General features: G+C 32.7%; 1 long non-coding RNA gene across 3 annotated transcripts; it reads right to left on the bottom strand.

The window, feature by feature from the left end:
• Positions 1–15,640: 15,640 nt before the first annotated feature.
• LOC103497634 (uncharacterized) lies at positions 15,641–19,543 on the bottom strand. Of its 3 annotated transcripts, XR_539468.3 has the most exons (6): positions 19,341–19,537; positions 19,178–19,257; positions 18,326–18,443; positions 18,166–18,226; positions 16,399–16,564; positions 15,641–16,037 (listed from the first exon to the last, which is right to left on the bottom strand). It is a non-coding gene; the product is annotated as an uncharacterized LOC103497634 (long non-coding RNA). The 3 variants fall into 3 exon arrangements; XR_539465.3 differs by having other exon boundaries at positions 19,178–19,543; XR_539467.3 differs by lacking the exon at positions 18,326–18,443 and having other exon boundaries at positions 19,178–19,537.
• Between the last annotated feature and the right edge of the window lie 2,494 nt (positions 19,544–22,037).

Here is a 22,037-nt window from a genome sequence, read left to right as displayed (position 1 = left end):
TTTGATAGTGTTATTGAAGGCCTTTCATGTCGGTTGGTCTTTAATGTCGGTGGAGAACCAACATTAAAGATATCTTTAATGTCATTTTTACACCGACATTAAAGATGTCTTTAATTTTGTTTTAAACCGACATTAAGGATGTCTTTAATGTCATTTTTAAACCGACATTAAAGACACCTTTAATGTCAGATTTACACTATTTTTTATGATGACAAAACCGACATTATTTAGCTCGAATTACGTCCAGAAATGTTCGTTATCGTATATTGTAAAAAATTTAAAAAAAAAATTGCTTGCACGCTGGCTATAGAATTCCTACTACTCAATGGCAAACCTTGTAACTATTTCACCTGCAATGCACACAAGAATACCTGAAATTCCAGCATACACTTCCATATAGAACTACAACAAATACACATCATCCAACACCTACATATAATCACATATCAATAAACACAACTATATTAAACACCATAAGACCAACTACTCAAAATCTTTTAATATATCCACCTACATATAATCACATATCAAACAACGCAAGTTGTCCTCCATGCAATCAATAATAAACACATACAATGCACAAGATCAAACACAAGAAATTCCAGCATACACTTTTCCACACTTCCATATAAAACTACAACAAATACTCATCATCCAACACCTACATAATCACATATCAATAAACACAACTATATTCAACACCATAAAACCAACTACTCAAAATCTTCCAATATATCCACCTACATATAATCACATATCAACAATGCATGTTGTTCTCCATGGCAACCAATAATAAACACATACAATGCACAAGATTAAACAACTAAAATTTCAGCATACACTTTTCCACACTTCCATATAAAACTACAACAAATATGCATCATCCAACACCTACATATAATCACATATCAATAAACACAACTATATTCAACACCATAAGTCCAACTACTCCAAATCTTCCAATATATCCACCTATATATATATATATATATATATATACACTCACACATATCAAACAACGCATGCTCTCTATGGCAAACCAATAATAAACACCTACAATGCACAAGATCCAACACCTAAAATATCATCACACTTTTTCACACTTCCATATAGTGCTACAACAAATACGATCATCCAACACCTAAAATACCAACACACCTTTCGACACTTCTGTATAGTACTACAACAAATACAATCATCCAACACCTATATATAATCACATATTTGAATAAACACACCAACAACTGTAAGTGAAAACTCAAAATCTAAAGATTATACATAAAATCGTGATTAATAACCAATGTATATGTACAACAGAAAGTTCCTCCACTAACTAAGATATACGTACAAACTATCTAACAAACAACAATTAGTACGGGACCGCCTGCCCTTCCAAAAACTATAAGACTGCCCATCCCTACAAAAACCTAATTAAAAACTTCAAGCAAAAAAACCAAAAACCTAAAGTATTTACAAAAATCAACTACTAACTTAACTCGACCAAAAAAGACATTTAAAAGTTGACACAAATCTGCTAATAAAAGCTGCCCATTTGGTTCGAATCTCGTCAATCTCCTCTTGCCTATATGCACTTTTGGTATTAAACTACACACAAAGAGAAAGATGTGGAAAGTATGAGTTTTGATCATAAATTGTAATATGTAAAAAGTGAAAGTAGAAACTTACAAGGCGAGTAATAGAAGTACTAGAATTATGCACTATCTCATGTATGTACTTTTGCACGTAATACCCACACCCTACAGAATCCAATTCACGAGGGCACTGCATGTATATAAATTGAATACAAATTAATCTTATGTTTCATCGAAAATAATTACGTGTAAAAGCAAATTACCTTTACAGATCTCCATTTTAAAGTTACCGATAGTGTTGTAGATCGTGTTTCGCTTGCCATGTCTTTAACCCTTTAAATAATTTGAAACATTAGAAGACAATAAAGTGAAATAAGAAGTAATAAAGTGAATACATTTACACATGAATGTCTTTATTGACTTTACTCCGAAGAGAGTCCAAGATATAAACGCAATTTTCTCGAAGATCGATGACATGCAACATCCAATGAAAACTACAATAAGCAACATCTTCAATGCGAGTACACATTTAAGCTCAATGGAAAAAAAATCAATGTGTTCCTCTTCTTTATTTACCCGTTATTATATGGAATTAGCACTTTTTGTTCCAAGTTAGCTGCTTCTAGCTAGTTGGCTAAATTTCTGGATCGAAGATCACGATCCTTGATATGTGACGATATTTTTGATTGGTCAATGACAAAAAACTTCCTTCCACAGTCACATTCATCCCAAAGATATCTAAGTAAAAGCAACCATAGTTAAAATATCAACAAACTAACTACAACAGTTGTATTGGAAATAAAGATGAGTAAAAGTTGTCTTATACTTACGTAATGTACGCTAGTATACACATATAGCCGATTTCAACCATGCTGCAGTAATGCAACAAATCTTCACAAGCTAAATAAACAGATTTGTCACTTCCAAATATTAGCTCGTTCATTGGGATGCAAATCATGTCTACATCCTTCATGTTGTTCACGGCATGTCTATTTAAAAGCTTAATAGTCCCGTTAATGTCAGTATAATTTGAAGAGTACACGACATCCTTCCTGGTTGAATGCTCCTACCACAACCAATGTTTTAAATTCAAAATACATACACAAATAAAATCAAAACTTAAATAGTAAAAAGAGATACACACTTGTTTGTCATTGATCGTAGAAACAAGCTGACGAGACTATTCTATAATGTTACCCAATGCTTGATTTAAGGTCTCTATTTTTTCCTTCACTGGATTGGATATAGTCAAATTTTCTCCCGTAACCACGTCCACTAAAACTTTAACATTGGGACAGCCAATGTTATCCTCAACTACCGTGGCTACTGCAAAAATATTATTAATGGATCTTATAGACAACTGGCATGGTGTTCCCTTTACAAATATTAAAAGCATCATTAAGAATAATTGATCCTATATCTTACATATAGACATAAAGTGACAGCTACATCTTGCATTCCTTTCAAGTGTGATGTATCAATTGTTTTCTTACATATAACATTAAAGAAGAAGCATAGCCGAATAATTGCAAGTCTTACATGTTACGATAAAATACCACGAATTTCCACAGGTAGCAATTGTTGCATAAGAACGTGATGGTCATGCGAACAGTTTCAAATCTGTGAGTGACACTAAACTTCGAATGTTCGATAAATAGCCTTCTGGTACTTTAAGTTCAGATAGTGTCTTACAAAAACTTAACTTCTCTGCTCGAGATAATGTATAACATGCTGGGGGTAAAAAGATCTTTTTCTCCCCTACTTGAGGGGCTAACTCTGATCTAATGTTCAGTTCAACCAAATCTAATCAACTTTTTACTTCATCTTTCGTTTTACCGGAAATATCAAGCAATGTGCCAATTAGATTTGTACACAGATTCTTTTCAATGTGCATCACGTCTAAACAATGCCGCACATCAAGGTACATCCAATATTCTAACTAAAAAAAAAGATTTTTTCTTCCAATAAGTTCCTGAAGAACTCATTTCACTGTTCTTTTTGTTGATAGTTCTCTTACCAAATGAGTGTTTGTACCTACTTGTTTGTACAAGAATTTCTTCCCCACTCAATGGTTCTGGAGCCAATTCTAATTCTTCTGCACCATTGAAAACTTTCTTCTGTTTCCTATATGGATGATGATGTGGTAGAAACTTGTGATGCCCAATATATGCCATCTTCCTTCCTTTTGACAAATAAATGGATGAAGTTTTCTCCCCACAAATTGGACATGCATGATATCCTTTGATCGTACAACCACACAAGTTGTCATACGCAAGAAAATCATTAATGGTCCATAATAAAATAGCTTTAAGCTTGAAACATTGATCTTGACATGCATTGTAACATTCCACCCCATCATGCCAAAGTTTTTTCAAATCATCAACTAACGGAGCTAAATAAACATCTATTTAATTTCCTGGTTGTTTGGGACCAGATATTAGTGCAGTCAACATAAACAATTTTCGCTTCATACATAACCATAGAGGTAGGTTGTATGTCACTAACATCACTGGCCAACAACTATATCTACTGCTAAGATCTCCATGCGGATTTACCCCATCTGTGGAAAGAGTGAGATGTAGATTTCTAGGTTCCGACCCAAACTCTGGCCACAAATTGTCTATTTTTTTCCATGATAATGCATCTTTGGATGTTGTAATAGAACATTCACTTCTCTTTTTCTGGCATGCCACGTCCATAATCTTGATGTTTCTTTGCTTTGAAACATTCTTTCAAATCTTGGGATTGGGGAGAAATACCACATGACTTTCACTGGAACATTCTTAACCTCCTTTGAATTTTTAGAAATCTTCCATCTTGACATACCACAAGAGGGGCATACATTTGCATCAGACAGTTCTTTCCTAAACAAGCAACAATCATTCCTACAGGCATGAATCCTCTCGTACTTCATTCCAAGAGTACACAAAATCTTTTTTGCTTCATAAGTAGGAGTAGAGCATTCATTGAGAGTAGGTAAGATGTCACAAATTAATTGTACCAACTCAATGAAACTCTCATCATTTCATCCAAATTTAGCTTTCAAATTATATAACTTTATCAACATACATATTTTGATAAAATTCGTACAATTAGGATATAATGGTTTCTTGGCATCATCTACTAGTTCCTCAAAATTTTCGGACTTGTCATTAAAATAATTATGCGCAACTTCAAACATTCCAATTATGGCATCAACATCATCCTCGTCAACTTCTTCTCTTACACTACTAAAGACACTTTCATTGTTTCTCTTTGTTGGTATGATTCACCATGAAAGATCCATTCTCGATAACTTTGATCGGTGCCGTTAAAAAACAAGTGATCTCTAATTGTATTCACATCTAAAGTTTTTGCATTCACACACTTTAAACAAGGACAGGCCATGACATTTGACGTCTTCAAATGTTCCAACCCATTTTTAATAAACATCTCAACCCCAAAAGCATACTCAGTTGACATTCTATTCTTTTTCATCCACGACTTTTCCATATTATATAAGATGCAATTTAATCTACAAAAAAAAAAGTCAAGAAAACAACAAAATTAAGTAAACTTAAACTCTTACCCACATTCCAAAAACTAACAAGTTCTATATAACCCAAACCAAAAGGTTCTATATTATACACTCAAACAACTACAAAACTCGCAATTGTATCACTCAATCAACTAACAAGCAAATCTCAAATTAAAACCATCCACAAAGACCAAACACAAGCTCAGTCCGAGTCATGAAGACGAGTTTGTGAGTCGAAATCATGAACTTGCTCATTGAAATTGTGGTAAAGTTTTGATCGGAGTCTCACTACCTACTAAATATCACACCATAACTATAAGCTAGCTTTTACCCTTCTTCTTCTTCGTTTTCTTTTTTTTTTTTTAATTCTATTTATTTGTATTAATTATTTGTATTTGTTAAATTATAATCCTTGACACCCCTATTTCTGTTGATTTAGGTTTAGATTGTAATTAATGTTAAATTTACTATACTTTTGTTACATAATTTGATGGATCATGGCTCTTGATTTAGGCTTAGATTGAAGATTTTGTTCTATTTATTATGTTTCTTCATTTTGTTTCTAACTAAAAAAAATCTGCTTAACTTCTATTAATTAAAGTCTGCATGGGAGAAGAATGATAAATTTGCTTCTTTTATATGCTTAGCTTTTGATTGAACTTCATTCAAAGTGCAATAAGTCATGCATTTATATAGAATAGTAAGGGAAGAAAAAGAGTATATGAATGAAAACTCAACTATGGGATCGATACAATATAATGCATAGAGTCCGAGACAATATATATAAGAACTTCATAGAACCACACCCCACTACTCACCATGCACACATGGTAATAAATCCCTAAAAACACTAAAAAACACTACACAAAACCAATGAATTCTATCCAATGAATTAGGAAACAGAACCTAAAAACACTAAAAAAACTTTATAACAAACATGAACATTGCATAAAACCAAGAGAAAAACTTACATTTAACTTCTTTTGTTCAAAACTTACATTTAACTTCTTTTGTCTACCAACACAAAAACCACAAAGAAAAATCTTGTGATTTTTCTTCCTTGATAGCCAAACAAAAAATTCCCCAAAAACCGCTTCACACTCTAACATAGGAGAAATCTGAAGAAATTAAACCAACAAACAATTCAATGATGTGAAGAAGAAATTAGAACAAAAAAATCTGAAGGAATAAAAATAGAAAAAAGAAAAGGCTTCTTCTAAAACTTATGAAACAAATAAACAATTCAATGAAACAAAACAACTTTGCATCCGAAACAAAGATATATGACTTTCCCAAACATATGACAAACTCCACATACATATGAACTTCTGACATCCTATTACAACTCAATGCTTCAAACAATCTCTAAATCTCTTTAATAATATATCAAAAACAATAAAAAGATGATGAACAAACATATGTCACAAAAACTCATAACCTAAATATTGAAAAAAGTTTATATCAAAATGTCATAGTTCCCTTTGAATTTCCATTTGTTCTCTCCTGTCTGGCTTCTTAAATAGAATAGATAAGACGGCTAGTTTTTTAAAAGTTCTATTCAATAAACTATCATTTTTGTTAACCAACTAATCTGATAGAGTACAACAATATAATAATTCGAGGTGTATTATTTTTTCCTCATTAATTTTGCTTCCAAAATTTTCAGCATGATGCAAAGAATCAATCCAAAGGACCTTGACAACAAAGCTCTAGCATTCGAACCAGCTTTAGGTTTCATGCTTGCAAGAGTATATCACAACCCTCAAATGAAGGAGGAAAGCCAATTGAAATAAGGATACTCAACGCTTCAATAATCAAATTGTATCCCCACGTCCAAGAAACAGAGAATCACAGTCCAAAAATAGATTAATCTACACCCAAATAATAATCACACGAAGAAGAATAATGAATATAATCATAAAAGTTAATGCCTATCGGTTTCACCAAGTTTAAGTTGTGAATATAATCATTAATGTCTAAACTATTTGTAATTTCAAATCCAAGTAAAGATTATGAATTAAAATTCGTTTCACCACATATAAACTCCGAATCTTTGTAATTCATTGCAAAAAGAAATAACATAATTTCCAAAAGGAATTTTCGAATAATGCACCCAAAGAGAGAAGCCATGCTAAAATACATAAAATTTCAAATCTCTTCCCATAAAGCAAATCCTATTTAGACCTGATGTTCTTTCCTATTTTTTCACAACCAAATATTCCAAAGAGCACAAAACCAATGCGCCCTACACAAGATAGCTTACTCCATCATATATATGTTCAAGCAATGAACTAAAGATATGCCAGAAGTCTACCAAAATAGAAGGATTAATGTGAGAAATCAAAGGTACCCACAAAAAGCTTGCTCCATTATCATATATGTTTGAACAAGAAAGCAATGAGGTACAACAGAACAAGGTACCAGCAAGAGGTTAAAACTTAACGTTTGCAATTACCTCTGGTCCACTTGCTTCTAGCTGATCAAATCCAAAGTCAAGAACCTAGAAGATGCAAGGAAATATTAAAAAGCTACAATCTTATCTCCAAGTTAATTCATATAAGTATACACGGGTATGCAATTACATCATTATTCATTCTCCTAATATTTTTTACACATTTCTCTTTCCCACCTATGATTATCTTTGAGTTACAATGAAATTTAACAAGTTCAGACAATGCATTTAGTTCATACATGTAGGTCGTAATTTTCCTTTTCATTCAATGAGGGACCTCTTAAATGAAAGTCTTTGTTTTATACGTTTAACGAGATTTATGATAAGGATACTCAACACTTCAATAATCAAGATATATCCCCACGTCCAAAAAAACAACAAGAAACAGTGAATCACAGTCCAAAAATAGATTAATCTACACACAGATAATAATCACACGAAGAAGAATAATGAATATTGAATCATAAAAACTAATGCCTACCGGTTTCACCAAGTTTAAGTTGTATTCTATATCATCATTAATGTCTAAACTATTTGTAATTTCAAATCCAAGTAAAGATTAAGAATTAAAATTCATTTCACCACATATAAACTCTGATCTTTGTAATTCATTGCAAAAAGAAATAACATAATTTCCAAAAAGAATTTTCGAATAATGCACCCAAAGAGAGAAGCCATTCTAAAATACATAAAATTTTAAATCTCTTCCCACAAAGCAAATCTTATTTAGACCTAATGTTTTTTCCTATTTTTTTCACAAGCAAATATTCCAAAGAGCACAAAACCAATGCACCCTACACAAGACAGTTTACTCCATCATATGTATGTTCAAGCAATGAACTAAAGATATGCCAAAAGTCTACCAAAATAGAAGGATTAATGTGAGAAATTAAAGGTACCCACAAAAAGCTTGCTCCATTATCATATACGTTTGAACAAGAAAGCAATGAGGTACAACAGAACAAGGTACCAGAAAGAGGTTAAAACTTAATGTTTGCACAATTACCTCTAGTCCACTTATTCCCAGCCGATCAAATCCAAAGTCAAAAACCTAGAAGATGCAAGGAAATATTAAAAAGCTACAACCTTATGTTCTCCAAGTTTATATAAGTAGACATGGATATGCACTGACACCATTATTCATTCTCCTAATATGTTTTACACATTTCTTCTCTTTCCCACCTATGATTATCTTTGAGTTACAATGAAATTAACAAGTTCAGACAATGCATTTAGTTCATACATGTAAGTGGTAATTTTCCTTTTCATTCAATGAGGGACCTCTTAAATGAAAGTCTTTTTTTTATACGTTAGTTGAATTAAAATGAGATAGTTTATGAGACAAACACGGGCGAGTTTGAGAATGTGGGTGCAGACTCGGGTGACCTTACCAACAACAACTTTGATTTTATGAAGAGGTGAGAATGTGACAGGGATGGAGATGCGGGAAATTTTGTTAGAAGGTGAGTGCAGACACTGTGACTGTTAAAGGTAGGAGTGGAATTAATAGTCTCAGGTGAGAATGTGAGAGGGAGACGCGGGCGAGTTTGTTTAAAAAGAGTGAAATGCAGGCGAGTTTGTTTATAAGGTGTGGGTGAGCATAACGACAATGGTGGCGGCGAGCACAATGATGGCAGCGATGGTTATTTGGAGAAGAAAGGGGTGATGGTTATTCAGAGAAGAAAGGGAAAGTTTGAGCGACGATATTGAAAAGAGAAGAAGAACTCGGGACCAGATTGAGAAAGAGTAAAGTATGAGAGAGAAAGAGTTATTTTATTACAAAATAAATATTTAAATTAAAATTAAAATGGAGCTTTGATGTCAGATTTCAAAAGGGAGGTTGTTTAATGTCGGTTTTAAATCGAAATTAAAGCTCTCTCTTTAATGTCGGTGAAAAACCGACATTAAACATCTGCCTTTCAAAACCGACATTAATGTTCATTTTCCATTTTTCCCAACCGACATTAAAGCCCATATTTCTTCTAGTGAACATTTGTTTGCACGTAATGTAATCGAAAAAGCATTCGGTGTGTTGAAGAGTCATTATGCGATACTACGGAGAAAGTCATACTACCCTGTAGAAGTCCAATGTCGCACAATACTTGCATGTTGTCTGCTGCACAACCTTATCAATAGCGAGATGACAAACTTCGATATACCTGATGACATAGATGAGGCCTATTCGTCCCACGCGACTACTGTTGGCGATGACATACATTACGTAGAGACCTCCAATGAGTGGAGTCAGTGGAGGGACGAGCTTGTAGATGAAATGTTTAGTGACTGGGAGTTACGTAACCAGTAAAATAATAAGTGTACCATTATTGAAGGACGAGCCTTTTTTTTACACTGCATCTTATATTGTCATGGTTTTTGTGCATATTTTTTTTTAATGTATTGATTACGTAATTACATGAATGGAAAATCGTTTCTCAGTAGGAGTTTAATTTCCTATGTCTTTCTTTGTAATGTTACGAGTCAAACGTGTGACACTAATATGTTTGCGTTTTATTTATAGCATGACAACTACATCAAGACTATCTAAGCACAGTTGGATGAAAGAGGAAGAGACGTGCCTAGTCGAGTGCCTCGTCAAGTTAGTAAATGTTGGCGACTGGAGGTTCGATAATGGGACCTTTCGAGCCGGTATCTAAATCAACTCGCAACAATGATGGCTTACAAGGTCTCCAGTTGTAACATTCATGCGTCAACGATTGATAGCAGGATAAAATTATTGAAGAGAATGTTTCATGCACTAGTCGAAATGTGTGGCTCGACCTACAGTAAGTTTGGGTGGAATGATGAAGAGAAGTGCATAATTGCAGAAAATGAAGTGTTTGACGATTGGGTCAAGGTGCAATATTAGTAATTTGAACAATTAATGTACTATAATTACGAACTCACTAACTATTTATTATTGCACTTGAACAGAGTCATGCAACAGCTTAACATATCGTTCCCTCATTATGACGAACTATCGTATGTCTTTGGCAAAGATCGTGCAACAGAAGGATGGGCAGAGACTTTTGGAGACGTCGAGTCTAATGATCCTACTCGGTACGTGGCATTTCACACTGACGCTGCGCCGAATATGGAGTTCCAGCCAATATACAGTCAGGGATTGGACATGTCGCCTGACGAAGTAATGGGAACAAGAACCACTCGGGCAAGTGAAGGTAGAAACGTTTCAAGTGGGTCTAACGAAAATGTGGAGGACAATCCGCAGATACTGAGGACGTAATTTACACTACAATTGAGTACGACAATGAACAACTCACCCGCATTGCTGACTGGCATGTTCTACAATGTCAAGACACAAGCACAACACGTCAAAAGGTCGTCCGACAGTTGCAAGCCATTCTTGAGCTGAACTTAATGGATAGGTGTCGCTTAATGCGTATATTGATGCGTAATGTGGATGATATAAAAGCTTTCCTTAACGTTCCCGATGAAATGAAGTTTCCGTACTACAACATCATTCTTCAGGAAAACCCAAGTCCGCTTTGTTAGATTTAATTAGACTTTGACTATCAGTTCTTCTTATTACTTGTTTTTGTCTTCTTATTGTATGAACTATTATGTGTATTTTCATTATGTATGGTATGTATTTTCATAACCCCAATCCTATGTCACGGTATTGTATTGTTCTACTATCGTATGAATGTAGTGTGTTTGTTGCATGTTAACCAAAATGTCTACTGAATTGCCATTTCTCAATTGCGTCCACGTAAAAAAAAAATTGTTTCAATGCTCCAACGGATATACACGTTAATTTTGCACGACAAAACAGAAGAGAAGAAACAGATAAAATTAAATGGGACCCATCTTAGCAATTTACAAAACAAAAAAAGAAGCTACAGACGAGGTGCATAAGAAATACATCTGAAAACGTATGAAAAAAAGTTTAGGACTATTACAACGACATAAATGAATATTTATCATTTATAAAAAAATTATACTGTATTTTTTAAATTCATACATTAATATTCCTTATTAAAGTAAAAATTTATCCTAAATCCAATTAATGTAACCCTTGCCCAAACGAGTATTATCATAATACTACACTCATAACCCTTCCCCCAAACATATGTTATAATAATACTACAATAATAATCCTTCTCCCAAACATATATTATAATAATGCTACAATAATAATCCTTTCCCCAAACACATATTATAATAATACCACAATAATAATCCTTTCCCCAAACACATATTATAATAATACCACAATAATAATCCTTCCCCCAACATATTTTATTATAACACTACTATCATAATCCCTCCCCCAAACACATACTATTATAACACTACCTTTCATATTCCTTCCCCTAAACACATATTACCATAACACTACCAATAATAACTCTTCCCCCAAACACATATTATCATAACACTAGAATTGTCATAATCCTTTTCCCTCATAACTCTTTCCCTCCTCCAAACACACCGTAATAAGATATTATAGAGATGTCAACAGGTAGTTGAGACATACTTGTGATAAGAGTTGTCCTAAAAGAAAATTACTTACTTGTACCCGCATGGAGACTAATGCAATCATCTCAGCAGGATACAATGATTAATTTCGATAGGATTGCAACTTTGAGCTACTCATATATGGTAGAATCTTTGATAGTTGCTCTTAATTTAACTCATGATCAAACAAATAAAAGCAAGAAAACTCTTTAACGTGAAATATGATCTAAGGCTAGAAACGTAGTCACTCTTTAAAATACAAAATGAAATCAATTGAATACAAAATTGAAACATTTGTCAAATTTAACTCAATTGAGTTTTTATTTGATCCCACTAGAAGAAGACTCATTCAAATTGAAGAAACAACAAATTCAACTTCTATAGATATGTTAAACCAATAGAAACGTCATACAATTGGATGGTTTCAATCCAATTTGAAAGTTTCTATCATAAATTTATTCTACATAATTGAATCTATTCTTTTTTAGTATTCCAATATTACAAATTGATGTCAACATAAGTTCAGCTCAACTAGCACTTGTTTGTACCTGAAGACAAGAGGTCTCGGATTCAAAACTGGTGTTGAAATTTGGCCAACGTTTTCTAAACTAGTGTTGTGAGGTGCTAACACCTTCCTCATACACAAATGACTACTAAACTAGCTCTAGTTTTCGTAGACCATTTATTTTAATGATTTTAATTTAAAAGTATTTGCATTATTTCAGTGTGCAATCACACTGCAAAAAGGATTGGTGGAGACTCTTATTTTGTTTTAAAACTAACCCATTTTGAAGACGCCAGCCGCTCGACGTCTTCTTCGGCACGCGGTGACAGCTTGGCGACTCCACTGGGGACATAAGGCTCTACCTCGAGAGTTTGGTCATTTTTCCTTTATCTTGAATTATTTTATTTTTTAATTGTATTTTAAATTTATTGAGTATAGTTATTGTAAATTTTATTATTGCACACACAATTACAAGCCTCCTACCCGAGCTTTATCTCATAGGATTAGAATTGAGATGAAGTAGTATTGATTTTCGAGGAGATTACTCTCCCGTGTAGGCACATGAAAAATCCTCACTCAAGTTAGTCATTGTCATGTAGACTTTTGACCAATTTGAGGATCTTTTTATATAGGTCTTTAGAGTAAGCCTCACTTTGTTTGGAGCCTCTTATTTTGACATTATTTAATCTATTATTCTGCATCCCACACTATCACAAGCCTCCTACCTAGGCTTTACCTCATAAGATTAGAATTAAGGATGGAGTAGTGTTGACCTTCGAGAAGCTTATGCTTCCATGCAGGCACACGAAAAATTCTCACTTGACTTGGTCAATTCGTCATGTATGACTTTGACCAATTCGGGAACCTTTATCATTTAAGGCCTTTAGAATTAATTTTGGTCGTTTTCAAGTTGGGTTGGGTCTTGGGTTGAGGGTTGAAAGTTCAACCCAACCCAACCCGAATTAATATATATACATATATATATATATATATATATATATATATATATATATATATATATATATTATTAATTATCATTTTGTTTTCATTAAGTTTTGAAGGAGTATTTTGTTAAACTTGTGTAGAAAGTTAAACGATCATATCGAATAGTCGATCGTGTAAGAAGTAAACGATCGTTTGAAGGTAGAAAGCTAAACGACCGTATAAAAGTGTAAACAATCGTATAGAAAGTTAAATGATCGTGTAACAGGTTGAACAGCCGTATACAAAACTAAACGATCATGTAGGAGGTTGTAGGTTAAACGATGGAGATTATTGTATGGTGCAAAAATCTGATAGTATAACAACATCTTCATTAAACTTTACGAACATTAGGAAAGGGGAAAAAAACAAAACAACTCGACAGCCCAACCCATAATTAAGTTCCACTACACATTTATGATTTCATTTGAAACATATCTATGTTAACTAATCTAATGTGTTATTTTCGTAATGTGTAGCGATTTTTTATGCTTGATTTCAATGATCAAGCAATGAATAGGTTTGTTGAGCATCAGATGCTCAACACCTTTAAAGAGTTCTGGACCGACTGTCACAGACACTTCAAAAAGTACAGCGACCCTGAGGAGGCTCGTGCCAACCCACCCAACATATTGGTGGGACGTGATGAGGATTGGCACTTCCTTTGCGACCACTACATGAGTCGTGCATTCCAAGTGAACAATTGAACCATTTATCATGATTAACTATGATTTCAACTTTTAATATGTAAAAGAACTAAACAATATATAATTGTTTTCATGCAAGTGCAATCATGGACGAACAAGGCTGCTAGATAGAAGCAGCCTTACAATTATAGCAACGGGTCAAAGTCGTTTCTACAACGACAGCACGAGCTCGCTTAGAAAAAAGGGGAGTCGGTCGATCGTGTGGACTTGTTTCAAGAAACACATGTTCGAGCCGGGACGTTCGTGTCGTAGGCCACAGAGGATGCGCATGTAAGTTATTGAAGCAACACTTATGCCCTTATTTATTATCCTCTTTTTGCATTACCTAGCTTAGTTTTTAAATTTGTTGCCAAATCAAATGCTGAAACTCCAGTCCGAGCCTACCCCAGAGGGTAGTCAGTCGCTCTTTAGGAATGAGATATGTGATCAGGTGTTGGGTAGACGACCAGGCTACTCAAAAGGCCTTGGTTGAAGACCCAAGTCGAAGGTCCGCAAGAAGACAAGTGCAAGCAGTTCCACGACGTCATGTCTGCAGTCCATAGAAAAAGAGATTGAATTACAAGCTAAACTTAATGAAGCTTTAGAACGGATTGAAGTGCAAGATAGAAATCACTAAGCGTTAGCTTCAGAAATACAACAAATGTGAAGGCTTATACAAGACTTGACTCGGGCACAGTAAGGACCGCCACATGATCCCTAGCTTTACAGTACGTATATATGTCTCCATTATTCTTAAGTTTTTGCAATGATAGTATACAGTAACGATATGGATATATGTACACTACTACAAAAATAGACTCTCTTGACGATTTTAAACTATCAAGAATCATTATTCTTGACGATTTTAAAATCGTCATTGAATTCAGTGTCAAGAAAGACAAAGTTCTTGACGGTTGCTAAAAACGTCAAGAAATGTGAACGTTGACAGTTTATGGCCGTCAAGTATTCAATTTTTCATGACAGTTTAGAACCGTCAAGAGTATAAGTGTTAATGACAGTTTAGAACCGTCAAGAATGTGAGTATGTATGACAGAAACCGTCAAGAATATGAATATTTATGACATTTTAAAACCGTTAAGAGTACATTTTTTTCATGACACTTATTAACCGTCAAGAAAGTGATTGTTATGACATTTTATAATCGTCAAGAATATGTTTTTCCATGACATTTAGGAATCGTCAAGAATGTAATTGTTTATGACATTTTAAAACCGTCAAAAAAGTTATTGTTCATGACATTTCAAAACCGTCAAGCAATTTTCTATTTTTTTAATTGTAATTTATTTATATTTTTGTTCCTATATTATGCATCCATTGGTCCTGTATAGTAGTCCAACAATTATTCCATTTTAAATACATATAAATGACAAATATTCATAAATGGCAACTCAACATCATCTATTCACATCATTTCCAAAACTTTGCATCATATTCATATCATTTACAAAGCCAATATAAACAATTTCATCAGATTTCCAAGAATTCAACTAAAAATCATCTAATTAACTAACTTAGTCCAAAAGTATATCATCTCCATACATAAAGTTTCATAATGGCAACCCTCCTATATACGAACAATTCACCTATCAAAATTCACCTAAACCCTAAACTACAACAAAATCTCAAAAGTATATCAATCAACCCCCCTCCATATGAACAATTCAAAAAATCAGCCACAAAAAAAAAAACGTTTCCTACTTCAGAATCACAAATAAGTCGTAGGTCATATATACGAACCCAAAAACTCAGCCAACTCAATCTGCACCTCATCTAACTCGGCCTGTGAGTATGGTTTTCGTGTTTCAATCTGTAAACATGTAAAATAAATGTATTAGTACTCATGAAAATTATTATACCCACAAAAGAAATAATTTGATATATAACATAACGAATTCGAGATGACAATACTTCCCCTATTTACAATTTCTCTCATAAACTCCATGACATAGTATCCACACACAATTTAAAATATGACACCAGAATACGAAAGGCAGATAAATACTCGCAAAAAAACTAATAATAGTATATTTTTTAGGAACAAAATCCCATCAAACATGATACATACAAATTACAAAAAGGTTTCTAACTAAGCAATTTTTATCAGAGCCTGATTAATAAACAACCAACATTCTTGCCAATAATTTAAGCCACTATGGTTATAAAGGCACCTGTTGTCTTCGCCATGCTAATCACAAAGTTGCAGCCTCAGATAGAATTTTAAGTTCAGCCTCCTCTTCTTCCAAGTTCAAACTAAACAGCTCTGATGCACTTTCATATGTCAGCATGTAAGTTGGTTTGACGATTGAGTTTTCCACAGAGTATTCTGCAATAATGCTATTAGGGCACAAGGTGTTATTATTTACAGGTTTGCCTCCTTAGTAAAAACATCTGAATGGATCCCATAGTTTCGTGAAAGCAAAAATTCCATTGTATAATTTGACCAAATGAAAGATTTTTTTTCACAATCTCTAATGAATGCTAGCTCAAACAACAAAAATAACAAACACAGACAAGAAGAGTTCTCACATCAATAGAAAGTAACAATGAAAAGGAAAGAGCAATAATGTGCAAGCTATAACACAAAAACTTTCGCATAGGGTTTTCCGATTTAAGCACATAAATCACCAAATCTTCTAGTTATATGATATCAAAAACAAACTTCACCATTTGTTCCCTAAAATAACATTTGTAGTAAGGTATCTTTCATATTAAAGTACAATAAGGTAAGAACAAGCTTTGATTTCCATCAGAATAAAGGACAACAACATTTCTAGGGAAGAAGTCTTGCGATAAAAACAACGAAGTACATAAACAAGCTACCTTCCATCAGAATGAAGGACAGCAGAGTAGAGGCTGTTTTATTTAATTCAAAACACATTAAAATAACAAACTATTATTTTTATGTAAAAGGAAAAAAGGAGTAGAAATTAGTCCTAATTTTAGGAGCCAAAAGTCTAAACAAACTATTTTAAAGTATTATTTGACTACCTTCCTATCCATTAACACTTTGAAGAAACTATTTAAATAAACAAATTGTTACACTAACATCGTAAATGTTAAAGTTGTTAGGTAATTATGTGGAATCTTCACATTAAACAAACAAATTAAACAAAGAACACTACCACTTTTACAAACAGTCAAACAGCTTCCAAGTTTTATTAAAAAAGAAAAACAAGTTGGACCCATGATTCAAGGCTTTGTTCAAATATAAAAACTGAGATAAAGAGATTGTGAATTACAATTTTGTCTATGAGAATAGGATATTATGAACAATAATGTTTCGAGAAATTATTGTCCTTTTTCTTTTATTAATTTCAACAATTACAAACTAAAATGATGAACAAATCAAGAATATAAAAAAAAATTCTTCTGTCCCAAGACTGTTATTCAATTCTTTAAAAATATAATTGAAATGACAAACATAAACAAGAGATTTGATACATACAGATTTGCTTTTTTTTCTTATTTTGAGAAATTGAGTTAAGAATACATGTAAAAACACATACAGTTTATATATAATCAGCAGATTACAAGTCAATCTAATAACAATGGAGTCAAGTAAAAAGAAAGAAATTCAAAGGAGATTTTCGGATGAGAAAGAAAATTTCTTTACCCCAACAAAATGCAAATTCTTGAAACGAATTTTTATTTCGTTTTCTTTTCAATTAGCGAAACAGGATTTCACACAAGAAATTATGATATGGAGGAGAATCAAGAAATATTTACTTTAGATTAATCATCACACAATCAATCTATTGCATAATCAAATTACATAGATCTCAAATGTATTCAGATTCTATCGCACAATCAGAGTAAAAGCAGCAGCCCATGATTAAGAGAGAGATCTCTTCCACTTCCAATTTTAGTTCGTCTCCGATTATCACAATAGGATTCCACACAAGAAATAATGATTATAGAGAAGAATCGCGAAATACTTCAGAAAGAAGGCAATTTTTTGGGAGAAGTTTCGCCACTTCAAGAATAAGCACCACATGCCTACCAGAAATATATATAAAAAAAGAAACCATGAATTCCAATTAGAGAAATGGATTCCAAAACTGGAAGAGAAATGAAGAGAGAAGAAGAATGGTAGACCTTGGAGAAGCGGTGAAGAAGAAGAAGAAGGGAAAATTGAGACGAAAAGCTTTTGTACATTCAAGACTATGCAAGCATTATAATGAAAATTTCAAGTTGTCCAATCATTCCAAGTTTCCTACGTGGAATATAGTCCATAATGAAAATTTGATAATCCAAGATTATAACATCATAAAAGAGAAATCAAGAAATGGATTGATTAAGATCATGAATCCAACGAAGTCAGACAAAGGAGGCATTTCTTCATACAAGTTGTTAACAAAAACGAAAAAAGGTAAAAATGAAAAAGAAAAACCAACCAGAAGATCAGGAAAGGCTCATCCAAACTATTAAAGACATTGATAATCAAATTCTCATTAGTAACTGACTCAATTTGTGGCCCTAGAAATTGTCCATTAATCAAAATAAACTTAAAAAGAAAAAAAACACACACACACAATGGGGAATACATCTTTAAGCTAAACAAGAAAATGGGTGTTGCATTGATACAAAACTAATACATGTTGCTTTACTCCAAGAGGCCAAATGTCTCAATATGTGATATTCCAAGTAAAAAACTTATATGGGTCTTCACCATTAATGCAACTGAAGTTCAAAACCAGGAACAAGGAAATGAGTGAATATAAGAAACTATTTTCTCTCATTTTAGAGAAAATGGGTCAATGGGAAATGAGAAAATTGAAGAAGAAAAGCATATACACAATTGGAATGCGATGACTAAGATTTTCAGACACAGTTCATTTTTAATAACATCGCAAAACAGAATGGAATTTCTCAAAAAACATTCATAATCAAGGTTAAAGCTAAGAGATGATAAAATTAAAAAGAAACCAAAAGGTGTAAGAAGCGTACCACAAGATTTAACCTAACTATTAAATCTCCACCACTCGCCTTTAACAAAATCAGGACACAGGAAGAAGAACCAATCGAAGCTGAAAAAATGCAAAGAAGCTTGAAAAGATCTAAACCTCCAGAAGCATGTCGAGAACGGCAGATAAAACAACGCTTGACCTACATGTTCGATTGAAGAAGTTTGGAACGGATGAACGTTCGACTAAAGAAGAACGCTCAGAACAACAGCGACGGAGTGACCTTGACCAAGCTGAAGAAGAACAACGCTCGGTAACGGAGCGACGTTTGATGGACGACGTTCGGAAGACGGAGCGATAGAAAGTGAAGAAAGTGAAGAAAACATTGGGGAAGGCGCGGAGTTTGAAATTTGAGGAAATTTTGGGAAATTTTGAAGGTTATGAAATATTTATATTAAAATAATATTTTTTTTATTTAAAAATTAGTGATTCAAGAAATTTGGAAAATAACTTCCTCCACTTTTTTATAAAAATTCTTGACAACTAAAAATGTCAAGAATTTAATTGATATAACTTGACGTTTTTAAAACGTCAAGAAAATAAACATATTACTTAACATTTACAAAATGTCAAGAATGTTGATTTTTTAAATATTCTTGACATTTTAGAAAACGTCAAGTATTTAATAGATAATCCTTGTTGTTTTTAAAACGTCAAGAAAGATACATATTACTTGACGTTTAAAAACCGTCAAAAAATAGAAACTACAACCGTCAAGAAAGGTCTTTTTTCTAGTAGTAGTACTAAATTTAACTACTTTTGTATCATTATAGGACCTGCGGTGTAGAATGGCGCATACGAGGCTTATTAGGAGACTATGACTTTCTTTGCGCTTCTTTGTATTTTAAATACTATATTTTTTTGTATTATGAAGGCTATTATATTTTTTGAACTTCTTCGTATTATCAATATTTAATTTTTTTGTTCAATTTATGTTTGTATTTCATAATTTACTAATTTATTTTGAATTTTCTTTAATTTAATCCAAAACAAACGTGATTATTTCACAAAATAGAGAACTTGTTTGAGGAAAATATTTTAGGAAACAAATAAAAATTTAAATATTAAAAAAGACATATAAAAAGAAATTCCCGACACAAACAACGTCGGGAATAGGTTGCACACGACATGTCGAAAATAGATTTTTCATATGCACATCAGATGTCGGCTATAAGTACATGGGGAGAAATCATTCCCAACGCACAGAGGGACGTCAGAAATAATCATGTCAGGAATTACGATTTTCGAGGCGTGACATGCGTCGGCCAATCAGACGTCGGGATAAAGTTATTCTCGACGCATTTCTACCGACGACCTTTCTGAGGCGAAAAACGATGTCGGGATATCTTTCCCTGACCTTTTTTCACTTTTCTCGACGTTTTTCTGCGTCCAGAGTCCTCCCGCTTCTTGTAGTGTATAGATTGGGTTGGAAAATTAATTCGGGTTATTCGGCTTGCCAACCCAACCAACTCGAAAATATGGGTTGGATTGAGAATGTCTCCCAACTCAATCCGTTTACACGCCTAGTTGTTAATAGCCATAATGCTATAAAAATTAAGTCAAATTTGATCCAGTTAATGACAATTATATCATGTCATAGTAAACTTGATGCTGACAATTTATAGTTGTAAAAATTGTTAATTGTTGACAATTATTTATTGTTATTAATTGTTTGATTATGATATTTTTAGTAATCGTCTTTTATATAGTATTTTGGAATACAAGGACACCATATGTTTTCAGGTAAACCATTTAGATTAATCATTTATAACAATTACAAAGTCAGTCATATCTACAGCATTATTAGGATAACACATCCAACATTACCTATATATGATAGACTCTTTAAATAATTTCTTGAACCTGCATAATCATCATCACATATGCTGACCACATGTTGAGACCACATATTGTTTAAGATAATATATACTAATAACTTTAAATTTTGTGTATAATAGATAGCTTACTATTACCAATAAATAATTAGATGATGGTTATTATTAGATAACGGTTAAACTAACAGATAAATGTGAGGTTTTTAGGGTACAAATTAAATCAACTTATAAACCTTGAGAAACTGAAAATTTTCTTTTGAAATGTCATGACTTTACTAAAAGTATAATAAAGTTTTAATCGTTATTATTAAAAGTTAGAAAAACCAACCTACAATAACTTTCAAATTATTATTAATATATTAAAAGAGCAAGGACGAAGCACCTAACTCATCCTCCCCTTTCCTTTACACAAACTAAAAGAATTTTTTTAAAAAAAAAAAAAAATGTGCCACTTCACAATTTACTATATAGATAAATACAATCTAAGCATCATCCAAACATTTTATATATTATAATAATTACCAACTCGAAATTGACAATTGACACACAAGGACCATCATATTGTTTATATCATAATTTTCAATTTTCCATTATTGAATTACAAAATCATACGCTACATTCATGAATGTGTCAAATACTCTTAACAAATAAATATTATAACACAAAAATAAAAATTATAAAAGAATACGAAATAGAGATTAGCACAAGAAGAGCCAAAAAAAAAAAAAACTATGGCCTTCTTGTCAATGAATGAAACAAAAAATAATAATTTGGAACAACAAATCATTAATATTTAAATACGTAGGTAGTGAGTAGGATCATATTAAGATTCTTACAAATAATTAAGGAATCCAATTATTGTTACCAAAGAAAAACCACTTATTGGTTCTTAATTATTCTTTAATTAATTAGACAAAATCTCCTATTACTTGGGACACCATGTTCCACACCATTAGGAAATTATTATTTTTTTTTATATTTTTCGTATACTGTAACGATTTTTTATTT

Source organism: Cucumis melo, chromosome 1 (assembly GCF_025177605.1).
Source record: "Cucumis melo cultivar AY chromosome 1, USDA_Cmelo_AY_1.0, whole genome shotgun sequence".
In the NCBI taxonomy this organism is placed as follows: domain Eukaryota; kingdom Viridiplantae; phylum Streptophyta; class Magnoliopsida; order Cucurbitales; family Cucurbitaceae; genus Cucumis; species Cucumis melo.
Note: the sequence above shows the minus strand (reverse complement) of the source record. Positions and strands in the feature narration are given on the sequence as shown.